Below are 25,206 nucleotides of genomic sequence, written 5' to 3'. Positions count from 1 at the left end.
TTGGCCTTTTTCTTTCATCCAATAAACAAAAATATATATATAAAAGTATAGAACTATATAGATGAGTTTCCAAACGTTTTAACCACTAATTGTAACATACAGAAGGGCTAATTTTGTGTATCATCATTTGGGATATACATCACTGTATTGGACATTGTGTTAACCCTTTAGATCCCTGACATTAATAGAACAACTTTGACTATATTGTTAAAGATTATTTTCAAAGGTCCCTTGAAATGTAATGAAATTAGCAAGTCAAAATTATGTGCTAAATTTTCAAGATAAAATGTTTACATTAATTTGCATAAATTGAACAATATTAGTTTACATATAATGATAAAATAAAAGTAAAACATAATAATTATAATAATCTTTTAAAAAAACACAATCATCTAATAGCAAAAAGAATAGTTATGTATTGCATCGCATTACAAACAGCTTTCCACGGATATTAAAATGAAAAATTTAAATCTAGTTTTGTTAGCCCCAATGGGCAAAAGGCCCAGACTAACTGATGACTTTATTTTACTATTCCTACATGTAATGATAATGGATAATTATATTAGGTGCTTTCCCTAAAAGTGCCAAGCAACAACAGGACTACCCCCCCCCCCATATATTTGAAAATATGATTGGGCCTAACCTATTTTATGTAAATGTATATTTAATCTATGGTTGAACTTCATACACTTATCTATTTTCTAATTGTTCTATTTCTTGAATATCCTATATAAATATATATTTAATCTATGGTTGAACTCCATACACTATTTTAATTGTATATATCTATATTCTAATAATTCTATGGCTAAAATATCCTATGTAAATATATATTTAATCTATGGTTGAACTCCATACACTATTTTACTTGTATATATCTATATTCTAATAATTCTATGGCTAGAATATCCTATGTGAATATATATTTAATCTATGGTTGAACTCCATACACTATTTTACTTGTATATATCTATATTCTAATTATTCTATGGCTAAAATATCCTATGTAAATATATATTTAATCTATGGTTGAACTCCATACACTATTTTGATTGTATATATTTATATTCTAATTATTCTATGGCTAAAATATCCTATGTAAATATATATTTAATCTATGGTTGAACTCCATACACTATTTTACTCATGGTATATATCTATATTTTAATTATTCTATGTCTAGAATATCTTATGTAAATATTTATTTGATCTATGGTTGAACTCCATACCCTATTTTTTATACATTGCATTGTATATATCTATCTTCTAATTATTCTATGGCTAGAATATCCTATGTAAATATATATTTAATCTATGGTTGAACTCCATACACTATTTTACTTGTATATATCTATATTCTAATTATTCTATGTCTAGAATATCCTATATAAATATATATTTAATCTATGGTTGAACTCCATACACTATTTTACCCATTTACTTGTATTTATGAATATACAAATGGAGTGGATTATACAAAGAAACAAAAGGATAAGTAAATTGACAAAAATAATATCTGGGAATATATCTATTTAAGTCAGGGATTTAAAGGGATAAGATAAGGGCCGAAAAATTGATGTACATCCCCAATGCTGATACATCAAATTAACCCTTCTGTAGTTTACAATTAGAGGTGAAAATGTTTAGACACTGAACTTAATGAACCAATCAATCAAAATTCAAAATATTCTTCAAAGTCAACGAACGAGAAAAGATTAGGGACTAGTGTAATAAACATCATAATGTCCCCAAACTTCCTGTATTTAACCCCTTACAGTCGGGCCCCTTGCCGCACCTTAATCGGTCGGGGGGGGGGGGCGTTCAACGCCCCCCCCTTATTATATCAGTTCCTATTAGAGCTAGAGGGCTAAATTTTTTTGTGCAAGTCCATAGTTTGATAATGAATTTCCGACCTTTTATAAGTCTAAGTAAATTTTCGCTTCCTTCACCCTTTTATTTAACAACCTTTGTTTTTAGGTCTTTTTTACTTAAAAATTTCAAACGGCTGTAACTTTCTTATTTTTGAAGCTAGAAGAAAATTTTTTTTCCAGAAAATGTTTATCTTTATGTAAATTTTACATTAGAAATACCAAATATAAGTTTCAGCGGCCGCAGCTGTACTTGGCAGCTGCCAGCCGCCGCAGTCGGCGGTCGGCGGGAAAACGGCGGCGGATCTTCATGAAATTTTAATGCGTTATGTAGACATGTAAGAAAAGCTTAAGTTTAAAATTTGAAGTCTCTAAGTCAAAAATTCCGGCCACAGGAGCCTTTTAAAGATTTCTGGAGACCTGGAGGATCAGGACCTGCAGGATCATACCTGGAACCTGAAAGTGACATGAACACCTGTATTTTATATAAGGATGTACTACTAGAGGATTTTTTAGTATTTTGGTATGATAATATGCTTTGTTTTAGTCAAAAAATATTTTTGCTCTTTACCTGGATGACCCTGCCAGGTTTGCTGGCATCCTGTGCCCGCCAGGATGGAGATATTCAAAAAAATTCCAGCTCTCAGTTATGTGTCATACCCATACTTAAAAAGTCAAGCAGTTTGGGCTCTTTATCTTTCACACACAGAAAATGAGATAGAAAAAACCGGATTGGGGTTGGCGTTCAACGCCCCCTCCCCTCCCCCGACCGTTAAGGGTTAAGTTGTTATCTATTCAGGAGGGTTGACTTCCCATTACTTTATAGGGCAAAGCAATTTCTACAAAGTGTTCTGTAAAGTTGCCAGTATTTGAAATTGTTTAGCATATGACTAGCATACAACAGAGGTATAATTTTAACCACTCAGCCGATGTCATGGTCCGTCTAGGAGATCATTTCCAAGCGAACATCGATGTGTTGATGGAGTCAACCATCAATGCCTTCTCACACTCAGGACATGACATTCAACTCATCATCATGGCAAAGCTATCTTTAAGTTTCGTATTGAAACATAGGATATATACAACAGAAATGATTCTGTGAAGTATAATCTTGCTGAACACTGACCTGTTTGGGACATAGGTTGAAGAGACTATAGATAAGTTGCTGACCAGCTTCACGCCTCTACACAACGCTTGATTCAGTTGCTGTGTCCCCTAAGAAATGCTATCTTTATACCTTATCAAATAGCTGGTGACATACTTTGTTGATGTAACCTCTGGTTGGAGGTCTTCTATTAAAAAAAATGAGACACCTAATGGCCAAATTATTGACTACATAACACACGTGTTTGTAGAGAAACTCGGCAGCTGCTCCTTGGCAGGATATGTGAGTAATTAAACAAAGAATAACTTTTTTGAATATTTCTATTTAAGTAAACTCAAAATACAAATTTTATTAAGGATAAGATTTTCGTTTAAAAAGTTCAGACACTACTTGTTTGTACCACCCTATCAAGATTTGATAATAAAACCCAAATCCATGAATAAGAGGCTATGAATATTAAACTTTTAGAATAATGGAATTACTTGGAGTTGCACCAGATTTTTCATGCACTTTAATAAAGTGATACTTTCTGCTGGAAAAAATATCTTGTGAACAAAATACACATTTTTGGATTCCTTTATTTCTGAGTATAACCCTATGTTGCCCAAGTAGAGTTAAGCTAGAGTTATTCATTACAGGGTTTTAGAAGCAAAGCTTTTCTATAATGAGGGTCGGTCCGTACGTTCGTCCGGAACGGATAGCTCTTTTCGTTAATTTAGGCATGTTGGAGTTGTCGATTAGAGTCCTAAAAATGTAAGTATGTCCTAAAACACTATCCTGTATTTCAGCAGTTTTTAACAAATTTACTTTAAAATTTTTTTGACTATTATATTTTATATTCTGATTATTCAGTTCTGACTCTCTTCAAGTGTTAATATCCGTTTGTCCTACCGTTCCAGAGCTTCGCTTTTATGGATGTTGTCATCCTTGTTGTAAATGAGTCTATTTCTCAATTTTTGTCATCTGTCAGTTTGGTTATAAAGTTAATACTTTAATTTTAGGGATTATTATAAACCTTTCACAATCCAAAAGTTTGTTTGACCTAGAGTTTACCCCGACAAATTTTATATTTTTAAGATTTTAAGTTGAATTTAATTGCTAAATAACGTCCCCCTTAGTACAGTAATTGAAGTTTATTTTCTGCCTAAAGAAAGTTTGACACTTGTATCGCTTATATTCTCTTTTTATGAAGGCTTTATCCTATTATATAAAGTACTAACCTTTTTTGTCTGTAGCGAAGGATCTCGCTAACCACTGAACCGATATGGTTCTCCTTTAGAGGGAAGTTTCGTATAGGCCCTGAGATGGTTTTAGGCTATTTTTTTAGGGGAGCAGCCGCTAGTTATAGATAATCTATTACACCAATAATTCAACAAAGCCCTTTTATAATAAGTCAATAATCATTTGTCTAATTCAACAGCATTTACTCTTTTTTAACCCAAGACCTTTTTTTTGCTATCCATTTCTTGCCAGGAAGGGAGGGGATATTAAGCTGTTTATCAAACTAGTCCCCAAAGTTTTATTATTTATTGGCTAAATAACTTTTAATGTATTTTGATTGTTTTTTTATCATTAATTGAATGTCCAAACGTTTCAACAATTAATTTTAATTTACAGGAGGGGTAGTTTAGTGTATATTCATTGGGAATGTATATCAATTTATTGGCCATCGTCTTATCCCTTTAGATCCACGACATCCCCCCCCCCCCCATGGGAATCTTGAATGGGATAAATATACGTGCAGCCTGAATACATAACATCACAAGCAGCTACACCCAATTATTCCATGCTAAACATTTGTTCTGGCATTGTATCAACATGTCATAGTTATTTATCGCATCGTATTAAAGACAGTGAAATGAAATATTATAATAATTAATTTACAATGCTTAACTTATAATAGGTTAGGTTAAGTGGGGGTTAGGATAGCCACACAAAAACCATAGGGGATATAAAAACATTTAGTGAAAGAGGGAAAGGGGGTTTAGTGGTACATTTTTAGGTGTAAGTGAAAGCATACACCTTTTCCCCTTTTATTCGATCCAATCAAAATGGTCTTTTCTACGAAACATTTACGCAGTTTTTCCATGTTTAGTTACTCAAAAACTCACTTTTGTTGTGAAATTATTTTTAGTATTGTGGGATTTTTTTAGTTTTTTGGACGTCAAATCCCGCGTTATTAGCTCATTGGACACGGCATCATGTCGGGGAGGTGATAGGATCGAGGCACAGCGTCATAGACGTTGAATATGATACTTATCGCTGCTATTTCAGACTCGTGACAAGAATCATATTTTTATCAATTCTTGAATGTTAGACCTCCAAAATGTCCCAATTTGAAGATTCCTGATATTTTTATACCTTTTGATCCGGCCATTCTTTAGATCATATTGGACAGACACACCCAGCTAGTTTTAGATTTACTAAGCATTAACCAATTTAAAAATAACACAAATTAAATTACAAAGAAAAAACTTAATAACTTTGGAAATGATTATCCCAATATTTTGAACAAATGGTTGTCTGAAAAATCAAAATGGCTACAATTTGAATCTTAAACTATGCCATTCAACCATTGATCTAAAGGGATAAGACAATGGCCGATATATTAATGTACATCCTTAATGATGATACAAAAATTACCCTTTGGTAGATTACAGACTAATGAACCAACCAATCAAAGTTCATTCTCACATAAACGACCCCTTAAATAGTGGATGTAAATATTGTTTTTTCCTCCCTGAGGTAGTCATTTATTTTCCTGAGGTAGTCATTTTTTCCCTGAGGTAGTCATTTATTTCCCTGAGGTAGTCATTTTTTTCCCTGAGGTAGTCATTTTTATCCCTGAGGTAGTCATTTTTTTCCCTGAGGTAGTCATTTTTTCCCTGAGGTAGTCATTTATTTCCCTGAGGTAGTCATTTTTTTCCCTGAGGTAGTCATTTTTTTCCCCTGAGGTAGTCATTTTTTCCCTGAGCATGGCAACCGGTGAACAGAATCTCAGTTCTGCACCACAAGCCTCGCGCGACTGAAGTTCACATGTCTATACAGTCATATTTATATGAAAATCTGAGAAAATATTTTTAGAAGATTTTTGAATTTACAGCCCAATGTCCCCTCCCCTCCTCCTTGGTTAAACTGCAGTCAAATTAAAAAATTAACAGGGATGAAAACATCCATAAGTAGTGACGCACAAAAAATAATAGAATAGACAAATAAACAATGAGTTATGGATGCGATGTTCAGTTCTCATAAAAAAGAGAAAAAACGAGATAATATAAAAAATCACAAAACCTTTAAAAACTTTTACATATTTTGAAGCCTGACTGACATACAGACGGAGAAAACAAATCCTCAAAAGCGTTACAGACTGACTGGCTGACGGACAGACCATATGAATTATATAGTAGCTTTGCTACTAAAAAGTTCAGACGTACATTAGACCCACACACCTTTTTTGGAGTGCATCGTAACGTAGTCTGTCAGTTTTTGGAGTTTTACAATAGACTAATCACAGCCATACTTTGTTTTACATTTAATTTGATATATTAAACATTGCAAATAAAAATACTTTTCCTACAGAAATTGAAGTTCACATTTATAAATTTTTATTTTTGAATGTACCATAGACCAATCTAATTTTTTTGGGTTATTTATAGGTGTTATTGGAGGGCATCTAATACTTATACTCTCTCCCTCCCCCACAAAAAAAAAATATTAAGGGTTATCTAATATCTATGGTAAAATGATAATATGTGGTAAAATCTAATATATTTTCACAACTGCTGCTACTTGGTTTGGGGTATTCAACTTTTAGCCACCATCCAAACATCCCTGAATGATACTTTTTGCCCAGGCTACATAGTGCTAACTACTAGGGATCGAACGAGATAAGACAATGGCCAATACATTGTTATACATCCAAAATGATAATAAACAAATTACAGATAGTGGTTGAAACGATTAAACACTCAACTTATTGAACCAACCAATCAAAAATTCAATAAAATTAATTAGAAAACGTTATTATAAAACTTTGGGGACTAATGTAATAACAGCCGAATGTCCCCTCCCTCGAAGGCAAACTGCTCTATACTTAACTCTATTGTCTAAGCCTGACGTGCAGCGGCAGCACAGATGGTTTTCAGCTGAATTATGCCCACAAAAACCAGGGAGGAAGGGGACATTGGGATGTGTATTACACTTGTCCCCAAAGTTTTGTGATAACGATTTCTTATTTGTTGGCCTAACGACTTGGGGACATTTAATGAATTTGATTAGTTGGTTTATTGTTTTGAGTGTCCAAACATTTTAACCACAATGTGTAATGTATGTAAGGGGTAATTTTGTGTGTCATTATTGGGAATTACTTCAGTTTTGTTCTATAGTTTTGTAGTTTTGTGCATCATCAATTACATCAATTCATTTTGACTATTTCTTATTCGTTGGCTCAAATACATTGGGGACTTTTATTGAATTAGATTAGTTAGTTCATTAAGTTGAGTGTCCAATCGTTTTAATACTAAATGTAATGTATAGAAGGAATAATTTTGTGTGTCATTATTTGCATTGTATATATCTATCTTCTAATTATTCTATGGCTAGAATATCCTATGTAAATATATATTTAATCTATGGTTGAACTCCATACACTATTTTACTTGTATATATCTATATTCTAATTATTCTATGTCTAGAATATCCTATATAAATATATATTTAATCTATGGTTGAACTCCATACACTATTTTACCCATTTACTTGTATTTATGAATATACAAATGGAGTGGATTATACAAAGAAACAAAAGGATAAGTAAATTGACAAAAATAATATCTGGGAATATATCTATTTAAGTCAGGGATTTAAAGGGATAAGATAAGGGCCGAAAAATTGATGTACATCCCCAATGCTGATACATCAAATTAACCCTTCTGTAGTTTACAATTAGAGGTGAAAATGTTTAGACACTGAACTTAATGAACCAATCAATCAAAATTCAAAATATTCTTCAAAGTCAACGAACGAGAAAAGATTAGGGACTAGTGTAATAAACATCATAATGTCCCCAAACTTCCTGTATTTAACCCCTTACAGTCGGGCCCCTTGCCGCACCTTAATCGGTCGGGGGGGGGGGGGCGTTCAACGCCCCCCCCTTATTATATCAGTTCCTATTAGAGCTAGAGGGCTAAATTTTTTTGTGCAAGTCCATAGTTTGATAATGAATTTCCGACCTTTTATAAGTCTAAGTAAATTTTCGCTTCCTTCACCCTTTTATTTAACAACCTTTGTTTTTAGGTCTTTTTTACTTAAAAATTTCAAACGGCTGTAACTTTCTTATTTTTGAAGCTAGAAGAAAATTTTTTTTCCAGAAAATGTTTATCTTTATGTAAATTTTACATTAGAAATACCAAATATAAGTTTCAGCGGCCGCAGCTGTACTTGGCAGCTGCCAGCCGCCGCAGTCGGCGGTCGGCGGGAAAACGGCGGCGGATCTTCATGAAATTTTAATGCGTTATGTAGACATGTAAGAAAAGCTTAAGTTTAAAATTTGAAGTCTCTAAGTCAAAAATTCCGGCCACAGGAGCCTTTTAAAGATTTCTGGAGACCTGGAGGATCAGGACCTGCAGGATCATACCTGGAACCTGAAAGTGACATGAACACCTGTATTTTATATAAGGATGTACTACTAGAGGATTTTTTAGTATTTTGGTATGATAATATGCTTTGTTTTAGTCAAAAAATATTTTTGCTCTTTACCTGGATGACCCTGCCAGGTTTGCTGGCATCCTGTGCCCGCCAGGATGGAGATATTCAAAAAAATTCCAGCTCTCAGTTATGTGTCATACCCATACTTAAAAAGTCAAGCAGTTTGGGCTCTTTATCTTTCACACACAGAAAATGAGATAGAAAAAACCGGATTGGGGTTGGCGTTCAACGCCCCCTCCCCTCCCCCGACCGTTAAGGGTTAAGTTGTTATCTATTCAGGAGGGTTGACTTCCCATTACTTTATAGGGCAAAGCAATTTCTACAAAGTGTTCTGTAAAGTTGCCAGTATTTGAAATTGTTTAGCATATGACTAGCATACAACAGAGGTATAATTTTAACCACTCAGCCGATGTCATGGTCCGTCTAGGAGATCATTTCCAAGCGAACATCGATGTGTTGATGGAGTCAACCATCAATGCCTTCTCACACTCAGGACATGACATTCAACTCATCATCATGGCAAAGCTATCTTTAAATTTCGTATTGAAACATAGGATATATACAACAGAAATGATTCTGTGAAGTATAATCTTGCTGAACACTGACCTGTTTGGGACATAGGTTGAAGAGACTATAGATAAGTTGCTGACCAGCTTCACGCCTCTACACAACGCTTGATTCAGTTGCTGTGTCCCCTAAGAAATGCTATCTTTATACCTTATCAAATAGCTGGTGACATACTTTGTTGATGTAACCTCTGGTTGGAGGTCTTCTATTAAAAAAAATGAGACACCTAATGGCCAAATTATTGACTACATAACACACGTGTTTGTAGAGAAACTCGGCAGCTGCTCCTTGGCAGGATATGTGAGTAATTAAACAAAGAATAACTTTTTTGAATATTTCTATTTAAGTAAACTCAAAATACAAATTTTATTAAGGATAAGATTTTCGTTTAAAAAGTTCAGACACTACTTGTTTGTACCACCCTATCAAGATTTGATAATAAAACCCAAATCCATGAATAAGAGGCTATGAATATTAAACTTTTAGAATAATGGAATTACTTGGAGTTGCACCAGATTTTTCATGCACTTTAATAAAGTGATACTTTCTGCTGGAAAAAATATCTTGTGAACAAAATACACATTTTTGGATTCCTTTATTTCTGAGTATAACCCTATGTTGCCCAAGTAGAGTTAAGCTAGAGTTATTCATTACAGGGTTTTAGAAGCAAAGCTTTTCTATAATGAGGGTCGGTCCGTACGTTCGTCCGGAACGGATAGCTCTTTTCGTTAATTTAGGCATGTTAGAGTTGTCAATTAGAGGCCTAAAAATGTAAGTATGTCCTAAAAAACTATCTTGTATTTCAGCAGTTTTTAACAAATTTACTCACAATTTATTTCGACTTTTATATTTTTCTATTCTGATTATTCAGTTCTGACTCTCTTCAAGTGTTAATATTCGTTTGTCCTACCGTTTCAGAACTTCGCTTTTATGGATGTTCTCATTCTTGTTGTAAATGAGTCTATTCCACAATTTTTGTCATCTGTCAGTTTGATTATAAAGTTAATACTTATATTTAGGAGATTATTATAAACCTTTCACAATCAAAAGGTTTGTTTGACCTGGAGTTTACTCTGACAAATTTTCCGGGATTTTAAGTTGAATTAAATTGCTGAATAACGTCCACCTTGGAACAGTAATTAAATATTATTCAGCCTAAAGAAAGTTTGACAGTTGTATCGCTTATATTCTCTTTTTATGAAGGCTTTATTATAGAGAATCTATTACAGCAATAATTCAACAAAACCCTTTTATAATAAGTCAATAATCATTTGTCTAATTCAACAGCATTTACTCTTTTTTAACCCAAGACCTTTTTTTTCGCTATCCACTTTTTGCCAGGAAGGGAGGGGACATTAGGCTGTTTATCAAACTAGTCCCCAAAGTTTTATTATTTATTGGCTAAACAACTTTTAATGTATTTTGATTGTTTTTTTATCATTAATTGAATGTCCAAACGTTTCAACAATTAATTTTAATTTACAGGAGGGGTAGTTTAGTGTATATTCATTGGGAATGTACATCAATTTATTGGCCATCGTCTTATCCCTTTAGATCCACGACATTTTACATATCCCCATTTCTCTAGCCCTTGTAAGTAATACCCCCCCCCCCCCCCATGGGAATCTTGAATGGGATAAATATACGTGCAGCCTGAATACATAACATCACAAGCAGCTACACCCAATTATTCCATGTTAGACATTTGTGCTGCCATTGTATCAACATGTGTATAGGATTTGTCTCTTTGAATACCCAAAGTTTTGATTTATTTTTTTAATTACTTAGTTTACAAAAGAGAAAATTAATATTATCTGACTGTTGAACTCAGGGATCTTAAGAGATAAGACAAAGGATAAATTGTTGAATATTCCCAATGATGATAAACAAAATTTAACATTATGCACAATAATTTTCTAGTTGAAAGTAGAAAACAGTTTATAAAACTTGGTTACCATTATAATTTACAGTCCAATGTCCCCTCCCCCTCCTCCTTGGTTGAACTGCAGTCAAATTAAAAAATCAACAAGGATGACAACATTCATAAGTAGCGAAGCACAAAAAATAATAGAATAGACAAACAGACAATTTAGTTATAGAGCAGATGTTCAGTTCTCATAAAAAAAAGAGAAAAAATGAGATAAAATAAAAAATCACAAAACCTTAAAAAACTTTTACATACAATGTGTTTTTTTTATGAGAACTTTTTTAAAAGCAATTTTGAAGCCTGACCGACATACAGACGGAGAAAACAATGTATAGATTAGATGCGTATATATCATAGGAATCTTGACTAAAACTTCATCTGTTTAACTTTAATACCAGCCGAGAAAATCACATTTCTCAAAAAGCGTTACGAACTGACTGGCTGACGTACAGACGAAGTTAACTATAAAGTTGCTATGCTACTGTAAAAGTTCAGACGTACATTAGACCCACACACCTTTTTTGGAGTGCATCGTAACGTAGTCTGTCAGTTTTAGAAGTTTTACAATAGACTAATCACAGCCATACTTTGTTTTACATTTAATTTGATATACTAAACATTTTGGATGGTTTTCAGCTGAATTATGCCCACAACAACCAGGGAGGAAGGGGACATTATGATGTGTATTACACTTGTCCCCTAAGTTTTATAATAACGATTTCTTTGATGGCCCAACAATTTTTGGGACTTTTATTGAATTTGATTAATTGGTTAATTGTTTTGAGTGCCCAAACGTTTGACCACTAATTGTAATCTATAAAAGGGGTAATTTTGTGTATTATCATCGACAATTACTTCAACTTATTCTTTGGCTTAAATTTTGATTGGCTGGTTCTATAGTTTTATAGTTTTGTGTATCATTATTAAGGATTTACATTAATTCGTTGGCCATTGTCTTTATTTTGACGATTTCTTATTCTTTGGCTTAACAACATTGGGGACTTTTACTGAATTAGATTAGTTAGTTCATTAAGTTAAGTGTCCAAACGTTTTAACTATTAATTGTAATCTACAAAAGGGGTAATTTTGTGTATCATCATTGGGAATTAATTCAATTTATTAACAACTTTGGGTTTTTTTTTAAATTTTGATTAGTTGCTTCTAGTTTTGTAGCTTTGTGTATCATCAATTACATCAATTCGTTGGCCATTGTCTTTATTTTGACGATTTCCTATTCGTTGGCTTAACAACATTGGGGACTTTCATTGAATTTAATCGTTTTGTTCATTGTTTTGAGTATTGAAACGTTTTGACACTAAATGTAATGTATAATAGAAATTATTAGGGATTTATATTGATTCATCAGCCATTGTCTTATCCCTTAAGATCCCTGACAACAACACAAACAAACTTCAAGAGTAAAGAAAATTAAAAATGACTTTCGTGGTACACGCAATCATTACAAAGTTAGTAAAATAAAGTTGTCCACGACTCATTAACGTCCAATGGAGGGTGGGTGGATGGGGGGAGGTGGTCTTTACCCCCGTCAGACTTTGAAACCCTTTGTCAACCCCCCTCAATTTAAAAAAAATAGATTACCCCCTACCCTCAAACCTTTAAAACCACTCATCATACCCAGGGATCTAGAGGGATAAGATAATGTTCGATAAATTGATGTACATCCCTAACGATGATACACAAAATAATCCCTTCTGTGAGTTACAATTAGTGGGTGAAATGTTTGAAAACTTAACTTAATGAACCGAACAAGTAGGGAAGGGAATAAGGTAAAGGGAGTGAATTGGAGGGTATCTTTAGTGTAGCCAGCTCCGAATATTACTTTATTTATATTAGAGAATTTTGAAAATCTGGTGCGCAACATTCAAGAATTAAATTTGTATATACTTTGACTGAAACTACTTTGAATATGTTTTACTTAACTTTTTTAGATGAAGTGACTTTAAAGTAAGGATGGGAGGGGTGGGACATTTTTTTTGCGTGCAAAAGCAGACTGTTTTAACTTGCAGCCATTTAAATATTATACAGGGTGTCCACGAATTAAATCATTCAGTTGAATAAATACAGGTTGAAAAAAAAATTATTAAAAAAAATGGGTTCATGCTTAAAAATAGGTTGTTCCTTTCAATTTGAATTTAAAAATAAATAGTAAGAAAAAATCATTTTATTGGGATGGCGGTGAAATACCTTCCCCCAAAATAAACACAAATCTTTCCTGGACCTATAAAAAGCTTTACTTTAAAGGAGAACCATATCAGATGGGCGATTATGTGCTAATTATTCACAATGATGAGAAACAAAATCAGCCCTAAAAATTTTCAGCTAAAAAAGTTTGTATACTGCTAGTTTGAACCAACCAATCAAGATATAAAAAAGTACCCAAAGTTTTCATTGAAAATATTTTGTATACCGTTGTAATTGAAAGTCCAATGTCCCCTCCCTTAATTTTTGTTGTTCATCCTGTGTTGTGAGTAAATGGCTTTGTTTGTCAGAGTTACGGCTAATTCAAAGCAGGGATCTAAAAGGATAAGACAATGGCCGATATATTGATATACATCCCAAATGATATTACAAAAAATACCACTTCTGTAGATTACAATTAGTGGTTCAAACGTTTGAACATTCATCTTAATGAACTTACCAATAAAATTTACTAAAAGTCACCAAAGTTGTAAAGAAAACAAATAAGAAAACATTTTATAAAACTTTGAGGACTAATGAAATAAACAGTCCAATGTCTCCCCCCCCCCTCCCTGAATTCAAAGCAACACCGACAAAAAAATAAGAAAAATATAAAAATTTTGTGCATATTTAATTAATTTGCCATAAAAGGGAAGTCAAATTGAAAAGCAGACTTTTCTGTGAAAATATATATTTATATTTAAATACGCAGTTTGTATTCTTATTTTTCTTATTTTTTTGTTGAATTTTTAGTCCCATAAACCGATTAAGTTCTTTAATTCAGAAAAGCTTTATAAAGAATCCTAGGAGGTTTTAATATTTTCTATTTCTAAATTTGAGATGCCCCTAGAGGCTATGGGCACACCTGATAGCAAGTAACAAAGAATGAACAGTGCCCTTGGCATATTGTGGTTCCTCTTTCAAAGATTGAAAAAGGGCGTAAATAGCCTTAAACCACCATAGGAGCTAGGGGAAGCATCCCTAAAATGCAGATCTCATTCGGTTCAATATTTATCCAAATCTTAAGACTCAGAAAAAAACTTACTACTTTATATAATAGAATAAGGTCAAGGAAAATTTGTTTTATTTTTCGTATTAAATTCTCTATAATACGAAACAATACATGATCTTTCAGTATGGATCCCAACTAATTTTAATCCAGCGGAATTTAATCGGATTAAGAGCCACACTGAAAAGAAAACGAAGTAGCGAGTTTTGTTGTATTTTCACAGTAGCTTTTCTCCTATTTCTAGGCCCAATGGGGCAATCATTGACATTTACCTAACTCAAAATAGCCTATCAAAAGCTATTGTGAAAATACAACAAAACCCGCTACTTCGTTTTCTTTCCATGATCAAAAGTTTGTTATGTTACGATAATGCTTTTTTTGAAGAATAAAATAAATTCCCATACTTCTTTTAAACTCTATCCTAATTGTTTACAAACATGATAATTTCTTTCCTCTAAAGATTTAGGGAATTTGTTATATAAACAAGGATGACAGCATTCAAAATTAGGAAAGCACATAATAAATATTGTTGGTTATTCTGACAAAGTGATAAAAAAAGAGAGAAGATATCATAAAAAAGACATGAAGTAAAGGTTGTTAAAAGAATAGAAGAACATTAGAAAATCACTAAACCTTCATAAATAAAAACATAAAACATAAAAAATCATTTGCATCATGAAAACGGACTGACGGACCAAATAAGTTGTATTCTACAAATTAGCAGTGTCCAAACTTCTCCAGTAATAATTTTAATCTACAGAAGGGGTAATTTTGATTTATCATAATTGTGTGTGTCCAACAATTTATTGTTCCTTAAGATCCCTGTCTTTCCCTGAAAACTAAACTTATCCTTTATTTGTAAAACTGCAGATAGGCACAAAAAGTTTTAAAGTTTACTTTTTACAGGGAGAAAGGGATAAGGCATTGGACTGTAAATAAAACTGTGAATCTTAGCATTTACCCTCATTCTTTGATAAAACAAATACTTGTAGATACGCCCCTACAGGCGTCCAGTATCGACCCCGACCCCCCCCCCCCACCCCCACCCCCTCTACATCAATTTTAGATTTATATAAAGACAAAAAAATTAATTTCTAGGGACTATTTTGTTTTTAAATGATTGAAGCTCCCTAAACTATTTATAAACCTTCCCAGAACCTATGACAATGATACATTGTAAGAGAAACATATCTGTTAAACGGCAAGAAAACAGATAGACTCACAAACATTCTGTTACTTTTACATAAGGATGTTAATGTTTTTTTCCAATGATATTAATCCAAAAAGAGTTAATTTTGATTATCTCAATTGAATGTGTTTAAAAATTAATACCCTTTGTCTTATCCCTTAAAATCTCTGGGTTTTGCCTGCATATTTATAAAACTTATCTGTACTCATGGAGGGAGGGGACATTGGGCTATTACACAAGTCCCCAAAGTTTTTTTTAAAAAAACTTTTTTATTGGCTTGATTAAACTTTGGGAACTTTTAATGAATTTTGATGGGTTGATTCATTGTGTTGAGTGTTTTAATGTTTCAACCACCAATAGTAATCTACAGAAGTGGTAAATTTATGTTATAATATTATTTGGGATGTAAATGAATTAATTGGTCATTATCATGCCACCCTTACACTTAGCGCTATAAATGTGTGTTAAATGGTGAATTATCAAAACGCGTGGCTTGTGTTAATAGTAGAAATTGTTATGCATAACGTTAGGACCGTCATAAGCTTTAGTTTTTTATATATATTGTAAGGCATAATTTTTTTATTAGCATGTTGGAAGTGTATTAATTATTTCGTCAAATGTCTTATCCCCTGAGATCCCTGAGCACTCACACACGCACACACGCATCAACAATTTTATCTGATATTCACCCAAGCAAAGTAAAATCTAAACTTTTTGGCCAATTCCTTATAATGAAAGCATCAAAAAAAAGTTTGACATTTTAATTCTTGAAAAAAGTACAAACATACCAGGGAGGGAGGGAGGGAGTGGACATTGGGATGTTTATCACACTAGTCCCCAAAGTTTTATAATAATGTTATTCGCTGGCTTAACAACTTTGGTGGCTTTTATTGAATTTTGATTGGTTGGTTCATTAAGTTGAGTGTTCAAACGTTTCATCCACTAATTGCTATCTACAGAGTAAGTTTGGGAACTATATCAATTTATTGGCGATTGCCATATCATTTTAAATCCCTGACAAACATCCTATCTTATTACTTACAAAAGAATAAGCATAATGTATTAAATGCAATAATTGTCAAGTAAATTTTAATTTAGATTTGATTAAAAGCTTTATATACTCGCGCCATCATCGTATATGGTGACGTGTGTACAGAAGGAACGGCTGAACTGATATGTTTCTCCTTTACAGTTTAGCTTAGCATAGGCATTGCAAAAGGTTTATAACAATTTTGGGAGAGGGTACCTACACCCTTCAAAGAGGAATTATTTTTTTTCATTTTTAAAAACTAAAATTGAAAAAGTAAAAAGTAAAAAGCCGAATCACCCCCTTCCCCCTTTTCCATCAACTGCCTCTAGAGGTATATAGGGGCGTAGCCGATAGTTGCACTAAAAAAAAACCAAGGTAAAATTTTAGGTAAAATGAATAACAAAATCGAAACAAAGAAAGCGATAGAGAATGAATAGATATGAATTAAAAGCTAGAACTACATAGTATATGCTATGCATTATAAGGGGCCCACGAACTTTGCTACGTTCAAGTTAAGAAACCTAGTTTAGAATTCAAAATTGAGGTATAGTCCCTTTCGTGACAACGCCTCTAATGGGGCGTTTCGTCGTATTTTCACAGTAGCTTTTGATTGGTTATGTTAGGTTAGGTTAGGTTAAGTTGGGTTAGGTGATTGCTTCGAAGGGTTAGGCAATTGGTCCTGCTGGGTTAGAGATAACGCAAAAGACGATAAGTGGATTAAAGATCCGGATAATATTAAGCAAAATTGACCTTTTCAAAGATTAAAATTATTGGTATTTGATTAAAAGTACCCAAAGTTTTTGGGCTAATGAATGAGAGAGCATGTTATAAAATTTTAGGTACAGTCCCACCTTCCAAGCCAATAACTGACTATTATTTTCTTCTTTGTTGTCGGATTTTATCAATTTAAAACATAGATTCATGACATAATAAACATGACAAAAATTACTTAAACAAATATGCGTTAGTGTTTTTTTCAAATGTAAGCTTGTTAATTTGCTTGCGAATCAAAAAAAATAATTCACTTTGTCTATCCAGCCGCCAATCAGTCTAACCGTTTGTGATTTTCTCAGCTGCTAACTAAGATAGACGGCTGATTTTCCATGAGCATCCTGTAATTTCTTACTTTGTCCGTCAGTCTATCAGTCATGATACAAACTAAAATTATTAAAAATACACTAGAGGGAGTTTAATGGTTTTTTATCCAATATTTCTACTCTTTCTTTAAACAAATGCTCTGTAAGTCTTCTTGTCCGTTTTCCTGTTCATGATATTTTGTGCTTCGCTACTGATGTTGTCATCCTTGTTATATTCTTGTTTCTGTATCCCGTCATGACAAGTTTCGTGGCACCCAAATATATCATTGTATATATTATCAGGGATCAAAAGGGATAAGACAATGGACGATAAATTGATGTACACCAATGATAATATACAAAATTATCTCTTCTGCACATTAAAGTTAGTGGTTGAAACGTTTGGACACTTAACTTATTGAACCAACCAACAGAATTTACTAGAAGTCACCAAACCTGTTGGGCCAACGAATTAAAATTTATTATTAAACTTTGGGGACTAGTATGATAAACAGCCCAATGTCCTTGATATATATGCTAGGTCATATAGAAAAGTTTTCTTACAAATTGCATACAAACGTTAGTATAAAATATAATTCATTTCTTTAAACAAGAAATAATATGTCCACTAAAGCGAAAATCATTATACTATGAAATTTAAAAACTTAAAGTTGGTACAAAAACATTCAAAAAGAATAAAATTTGACGCTGTTATTTAACAAGGGATAAGATAATGGACGATAAATTAATCTTCACCCAAATTACGATAAACATTAAAATCACCCCTTCAAAATACTGTAATTAATAATGGAATGCTTTAAAACCTGTAATTTTGTACGATCTTAAAGAAGGTTTAGTGTCAAAAATTGAGATATTGTTCTTATCTATAATACAAAGTAGAACGATGTCTGTCTGTTTGTTTGTCTGTCTGTCTGTCTGTCTGTCTGTCTGTCTGTCTGTCTGTCTGTCGGTTTGTTTGTATGTCTGTTTGTTTGTAGCGAAGGATCTCGCTAACCGCTGAACCGATCGGGTTCTCCTTTACAGGGTAGCTTTTCATAGGTCCCGGGAAGGTTTATAACTATTTTCTTGGGGGTGGGACACCCCTATCCAACCCCCAAAAAAAAAAAAAAAAAATACCCCTCCCCCCCAACAATTTTTTTTTTCTTTTTAAAACTAAAAATAAAATACTGGGGTCGACTACCTCCCCCCCCCCTCAAAAAAAATCCCCCCCACCAACAAAAACATTTCTTTAAATTTTCTTTAAAATCTAAAACACGAAAAAATAGTTTGATCAAACCTCTTGGGGCAAAGCCCCTAGTGGCTAGGGGCGAAGCCGCTAGTAAAACTTTATAAAGTAGCATAATTTACAGTCTAATATCCCCTCCCTCCCTGCATTTATGCAAAATGAACGCATCTTTCTTCAGATATTCTAGCGCTAAATTCGTTGTGGACAGACAGACATATCTAAATTATAGAAAATCCTCGCTTTAAAACTACAAAGGATATCGCATAACTCGCAATGTTGATGCACAAATTAACAAATTTTATTTTTTAAAACTTTTTACGCCTTTACATAGAAATATGGAGAAAACTAAAAAGTTTTTGTTGATATTACATTAAAGTTTTTCCCAAAAAATTGCATATCTTTGTATCGTTGTTATTTAAATTTGTTAATAAACATGTATCTAATTCAATTTCTGTAATGAATAAGAATTTTTAAAATTCTTAATTTGCCGACAAAATTAACCAATGACATTTCTTCTTGTCAAAACACTAGCGTATTATTGGATGTCCTTTGATGAATGAGTTACGTGTGATTGGTGCATTTTAGCGGTGAATTATAAATTCGGAAATTTGCAGGAATAAGGTATAGCCAACAAGCGAATTATATATAAAATAATATTTGGGGGGCAGATAAAAAAGTTGTCATTTCTACTAAGTGTTGTCCCCAACTACAGCTGAAAACATAAAGGTTTTGTGATTTTTTCTGAATTGATTTTGTTGTTGAGAAATTTGTTTCATTATTTTTTTATAATTTTTCTAGTATGGCTTTGAAACCGATTAATATCCGCTGAATTAGAATCCGTTCTCAGACATACTGTAATTACATGTTTAGCATCGTAGTACAGACAGTTTCCCATGGATACTAAAATACAAATCATAAAATTGATGTCAGGTTTGCCTTCGGCCTCTCAGGGCTAACAAAATTGCTTTTAATCTCACAGTTTTTTTTATTTTAATGGGGTGCTGCCACTTTTACCATCTTATTAATTTTAATATCTCCGCGGTGGATTGTCTAGGGACGCTGACATTTCTACAACTGGCAGAAATACAGCAGATGTTTTTTTGTCATAATTGTTTTTATAAACGTAAATTTGACATTAATTTGCTAAATTATAACAAAGTGCGATAAATAATTCTTATTTTAAAACACACACTAGAAAATTAAATTTAAGTATGTACAATTGGCAAATATGAAAAAAAATTAAAATTCTTCAAATTAGCAGTTTCTGAAAAATAAAAACATTTTTTTGTTCACAAACTATTTTAAAATGTTCTAAAATCAATTATAAGGATAATTGTACAATTTTTAAAATAGTACTTAAATGGCAAATTGTACCAGTTCTTAGAAAAAGTAATCATTGACAGGCAACAACTTTTACATGTTCAACTTAAAAGTCATGCATGCAACCAAGAGATTGGAAACATTAAAACATAGGGTATAATTAGGAAGCGAGGAGACGTTAAGCTGTTAATTATATTAGTCCCCAAAGTTTTTTACTAGCGTTTTTTACTAGCCTTTTTTACTAGCCTTTTTTTTTCTCAACAACTTTGGCAACTTTTTCGAATTTCTATTGGTCAGTTCATCAAGTTAAGTGACCAAACGTTACAAACACTTCATGTATTTTACAGAAGGGATAATTTTATGTATCATCTTTAGATTTATCAGCAATAGTCTTATCCCTTTAAATCCTTAGGATTTAACTCCTTTAACGTACTTCCAGCCTCCTAACCCCCCTCCCATTAATTAAATGCTGATTAATACTTTCAGGGGTGATAATCAACTGAGGCACTAAGGTACTATGGCACCTTTTACCTCATTTTTTAAAGCCATGTCTTTGATTACATACATAAATAATTCGGGGAATGGTTCCACCCCCCTTCCAAGATGAATCGCTCCTAGCAAAAAAAACCTCCCCCCTAATGAAAGTTCGACTTACCCTCTACCTAGAGACCTCTAGGGGCGTAGCCGCTAGTGATAAATTCAACTTTACCTAATTTCTTTGTTCTAGGCATATAAAACCATTATTTATTCAAATATTTTCTCTTTGTTTTAATTGCACATAAACCATAGAATACAAAGACGTTAAAAACAGTGCATATAAGGAAATGCATTTATATAAAAAACAGACGCGATTTATAACTATATTGAATAAGGACATCCAGTCAAAGATTAGGCTATCAAAAAAATGGTTCATATGTTTAGATCCAGACATATAATATACATTTAGTGATATCTTGATATTATATAATACAAGAGACAACACCCCTAGAGGCCTCTAGGGACACTTGGGAGAATGGAGGAAGTCTATCCTTCATTTTCAATATTAGTTTTATAAAGGAAAAAATATAGTTTTATATTTTTTTTGGAGGTGTTAATTTTTCTAGGGGTGATTTCTCTTGGGAGGGTAGACATACCCTCCCCTAAAATATTTAAAAACCTCCCCTGTAAAAGAGAATAATTTCGATTTAACGGTTAGCGAGATCCTTAGCTACAGACAAAAAAAAGCTTACTACTTTATATATTAGGATGTAAACAGTCTATCGCAACAATCTTACAAAATGCTAAACGTATTCACTTTTAAGGGAAGTTTTAGTTTCTTATGTCTTTAGGTAAATTACTAGCCCCCCCCCCCCTCCCTTTTTTAAACTATGTTTTTTAACCTAGGGAAACACTTACAAACAAGATTAAATAATTATCATTGCATTGCATAGTATTACAGACAGCTTTCCGCAGATATTAAAATGAAAAAATATAAGACTAAAACCAGTTGTATGATTTTCATTTTAATATATGTGAAAAAATGTCTTTTATACGATGCCCTACGTGATTTTTCAGTATCCAGCGGATAATATAATCGGTTTCAAAGCCATAAAATAGCCTATATTCTTTCTACGAACTGTACTTTTTGTTCCGGTACACCTGTTCAGATTTAGCTACCTGACTATTCATCTATACATCTCTAGTAATCCTTGTTCTGTACTGAACATTATACATTGGACTTTTCTAGGAAATATATTTTTGTCTCCCATAGATATTTCAAACTTTGTACACTCAAATTTTCAATTACCTTCTTTGATTTTATGTTTTTATATGATCTGGCTGAACCTAATTAAAACAAAATAATCTTCATAAATAAATCTATGTTTCCTTAAAAATTGTGAATTTTTGTTTTTAGCTGTTTTCGAGATATTACTGGTGAAATAAATGAAAAAACTGTGTACAAGTCTCTAAAATAAATCTTGGAGGTTAAACTTATGCAGTTTGATTTTTTTACCACTTATCTCTAACTAAAGGGGTCAATTTTTTGCGAATTTTTCGTAAGGTTGTGGTTTAACGTTTTGTCAAATTCGCTTATTAAGTTCAACTGTTATTAATTTTGACTGTTTCATATATATAATAGAGATATAACTCTAGAGAGATATTGTCTAATGTGAAATTCTTCATAAGGATGACAGAACTTTAATGACTTGTCATTGGTTAAATTAAACTGAAATTTTCTAGTTTTACACATTAGAGTTATTTAGAGCTGTTCTTTCAACTTTTACTCGAATCAAGTCCATCACATGAAGTACTGCCTTCATATTGTGGTTTCACATCTATGTTTTATCTGTGCATTAATACTAAATATGCTTTATCTATTGCAATCGTTACAAAATAATAAAAATCCCCTTATGAATTTAAGTTAATAAAATCATATTTTTTTCTTGAGTTTCTATTAAAACAAAAAAATAATATCTCGGACTTCAAATGTACATGATTTATATTCTATAATTGTAATTTGTATCTATTATAAACATTTAAAATACATAAATTCATAGTTTGTTTCATGTTTACCTCGAAATAAATTATATAAAAATAAAATAACAACAAATAGCAATACAACATTACGTTCGTTACGTTTTCAACAGGACCTAGCATTGTACTGTGTATACACTGTACACATATGGGTAAAGGGAAAGGCATTAATTTTTTAATTTTATTCATATAAAGAGTCAGCTGTAAATAGTCGCATTTCTTAAGATAAAGCTTTTCTCACGTAAATTATATCGTGTACATATTTATTGTCTAGTAAAGTGTAAAGCATATTACAAATCTTTTAATAACTCAGCTATGAATGGTTGAATTCCTTAATATAAAGTTAGCTTTCTAGAAATTATATACTCGAAAAATGTTAAGGTGTTTTGTCAGCTGGAGGAGTTTACGTTTACAGCTTAAGTAGAAAGTCAAAAACTCTTCTGTCTGCTAGAAATGTTCCTTCGTAGATTTGACGAGAAAAGGGTTCAGATTATTTTTCTATTCTAATATTTCTATTATATATATATATATACATTGGTCAAAATTAAGAACAGTTTGACTTAATAAGCGCACTTGAATAAATGCTAATACACAACTTTTTAAAATGGATTAAAAGTCTCCAAAAGTTAGGCTAACGAATAAGAATACTTTGCAGCCTTACTAGATTTACTACCAAATATATAAAAGAAAAGTATCGAGACAAAGTTTATAATGTGACGTCATAAAAGTGAGATAGATTATCCATCTCTTTTTTAGGGGTTTTCTTTACCACTTCTCCTATCATCTCCCTCATTTTTACGACGTCACATAGCTGATTTTTAAGACACTTTGTCCCAATACTAAGAGAAAAAAAGATTATTGAAACCTAAACATGTTTGAAGGCAATGGTGGAATAAAATCCGCTCAAAATGTCCAACTTATGGTACATCTGCATAAATACTATACTGGAGTTACTTCAATTCAGCAAAATTGTATACTTATATAAAAATATATTCCTCTGCAAATATCACATAAGCGTATTTTAAAATTGATGGCTTTTTTACCTTCCAGGGCCTTTTTTTAATTTTACATTATTTTATTTTTGGGGGTAAATTTTTTGCAAAGATGATACCTCAAAATCTCAAAGGTGGAGTGGGGGGTTGGCGGCGACGTACAATTAGCCTAAAACCTTCTTAGAAATAATTTGAATTTTCATTAATTGTAGAACAATCGGTCCAGCTGTTAACCCTTACAGATCAACTTTTGTCGACGTATAATTACTAAACTTAAAAAGTCATGAAGTCACAGCTCTCTATCTTTCCTACAAAAAAATGACATTAAAAAAACAACAACAAAAAAAGAATTTAAAGGTTAAAATTGCTCTGTTTAAATAGCATTTTCAGAAAAATATTTAGAGGAGATTGAATCCAAATTGCTAGAATCGAATGTTCTTGCTCTATTGATGTAGAAGAATTTTTTTTTGTCTACATTACTGCTTTAGAGTTGCTCTTAAACATGATTTTAAACCTCCATTGTTTTATGACCTTAGCAAAACAATTGATGAAATCTTCAACCTTTTTTTTGTATTTAAATCAGAAGAACAAAGTCGTTTAAAATCTAGAAGCAAAAAAATTGTATAAAGTCAATTTTCTGAAAAAAGTCTGCATGATATTTCAACTTAAATATTTTAAACAATTACAGAAAAAACAGGTTCTTTTGCGGAATTATTTAGCAGTCAAAAACTATCCATTCCCAGATATTCTATGCATTACATTTAAGAATAAAGAGACACTCATAAAAATCAGGTATCTAAAGGAATAAGACAAAGGTCACCCCCCCCCCTTCTCCAAATTTTTTTTACTTTTAAAAAGATGTAAATTAAAAAAAATGGGTTTTGGGGATTCAACTCCCCCCTCCTAAAGGGGGGTATCCGCTAGTATATATAAATATGTATATATATATGGACATAATTAAGAACATAATTAATAGCATTTGACTAAAAGGTTACACTAAACTTTACGGAAAATACGCGGAAATATATGACCTCCTTTTATATTTATATATTTTATTAAAATTTTTAACAAATGAGCTTTAAAAAAAATTTCTTGTCCAAATACGATATGAGGGAAACCGCCAAACTGTATTAAATTAAAAACAATATGAAATTTTTAAAATTGTATAAGTCCTTCTCCAAGAGTGTCCCATTTCAGGCAATTTTTTGCACAAAGAAATAAGATTTTTGGCATCTCGCCTTTTCGTGTAACTAATCTAATTGTTTAAACACAATTACTAGAGCATCAGTTAAACTCCGGCAGGGAGGGGACATTGGGCTGTTTATTACACTAGTCCCCAGAGTCGTATACTAACGTTTTCTTATTCGTTTGTTTAACTACTTTGGGGACTTTTATTGAATTTTGATTGGTTGGTTCATTTAGTTGAGTGTCCAAACACTTCAACCACTACGGATGAGG

General features: G+C 32.3%; 1 protein-coding gene and 2 non-coding genes across 3 annotated transcripts in view; 1 reads left to right on the top strand and 2 right to left on the bottom strand.

Moving 5' to 3' along the window:
• Nucleotides 1-25,206, top strand: part of LOC145329265 (transcription factor NF-E2 45 kDa subunit-like) — a 71,277-nt gene that overhangs the window by 28,583 nt on the left and 17,488 nt on the right. The gene's annotated exons all lie outside the window — the stretch shown is intronic.
• On the bottom strand, nt 2,786-2,981 carry LOC145330916 (small nucleolar RNA U3). The gene has a single exon (XR_013883591.1). It is a non-coding gene; the product is annotated as a small nucleolar RNA U3 (small nucleolar RNA).
• On the bottom strand, nt 9,077-9,272 carry LOC145330915 (small nucleolar RNA U3). The gene has a single exon (XR_013883590.1). It is a non-coding gene; the product is annotated as a small nucleolar RNA U3 (small nucleolar RNA).

The sequence above is a fragment of the Acartia tonsa genome, chromosome 10 (assembly GCF_053477335.1).
Source record: "Acartia tonsa isolate MP-2025a chromosome 10, ASM5347733v1, whole genome shotgun sequence".
In the NCBI taxonomy this organism is placed as follows: domain Eukaryota; kingdom Metazoa; phylum Arthropoda; class Copepoda; order Calanoida; family Acartiidae; genus Acartia; species Acartia tonsa.
This window is presented reverse-complemented; position numbering and strand designations above follow the sequence as displayed.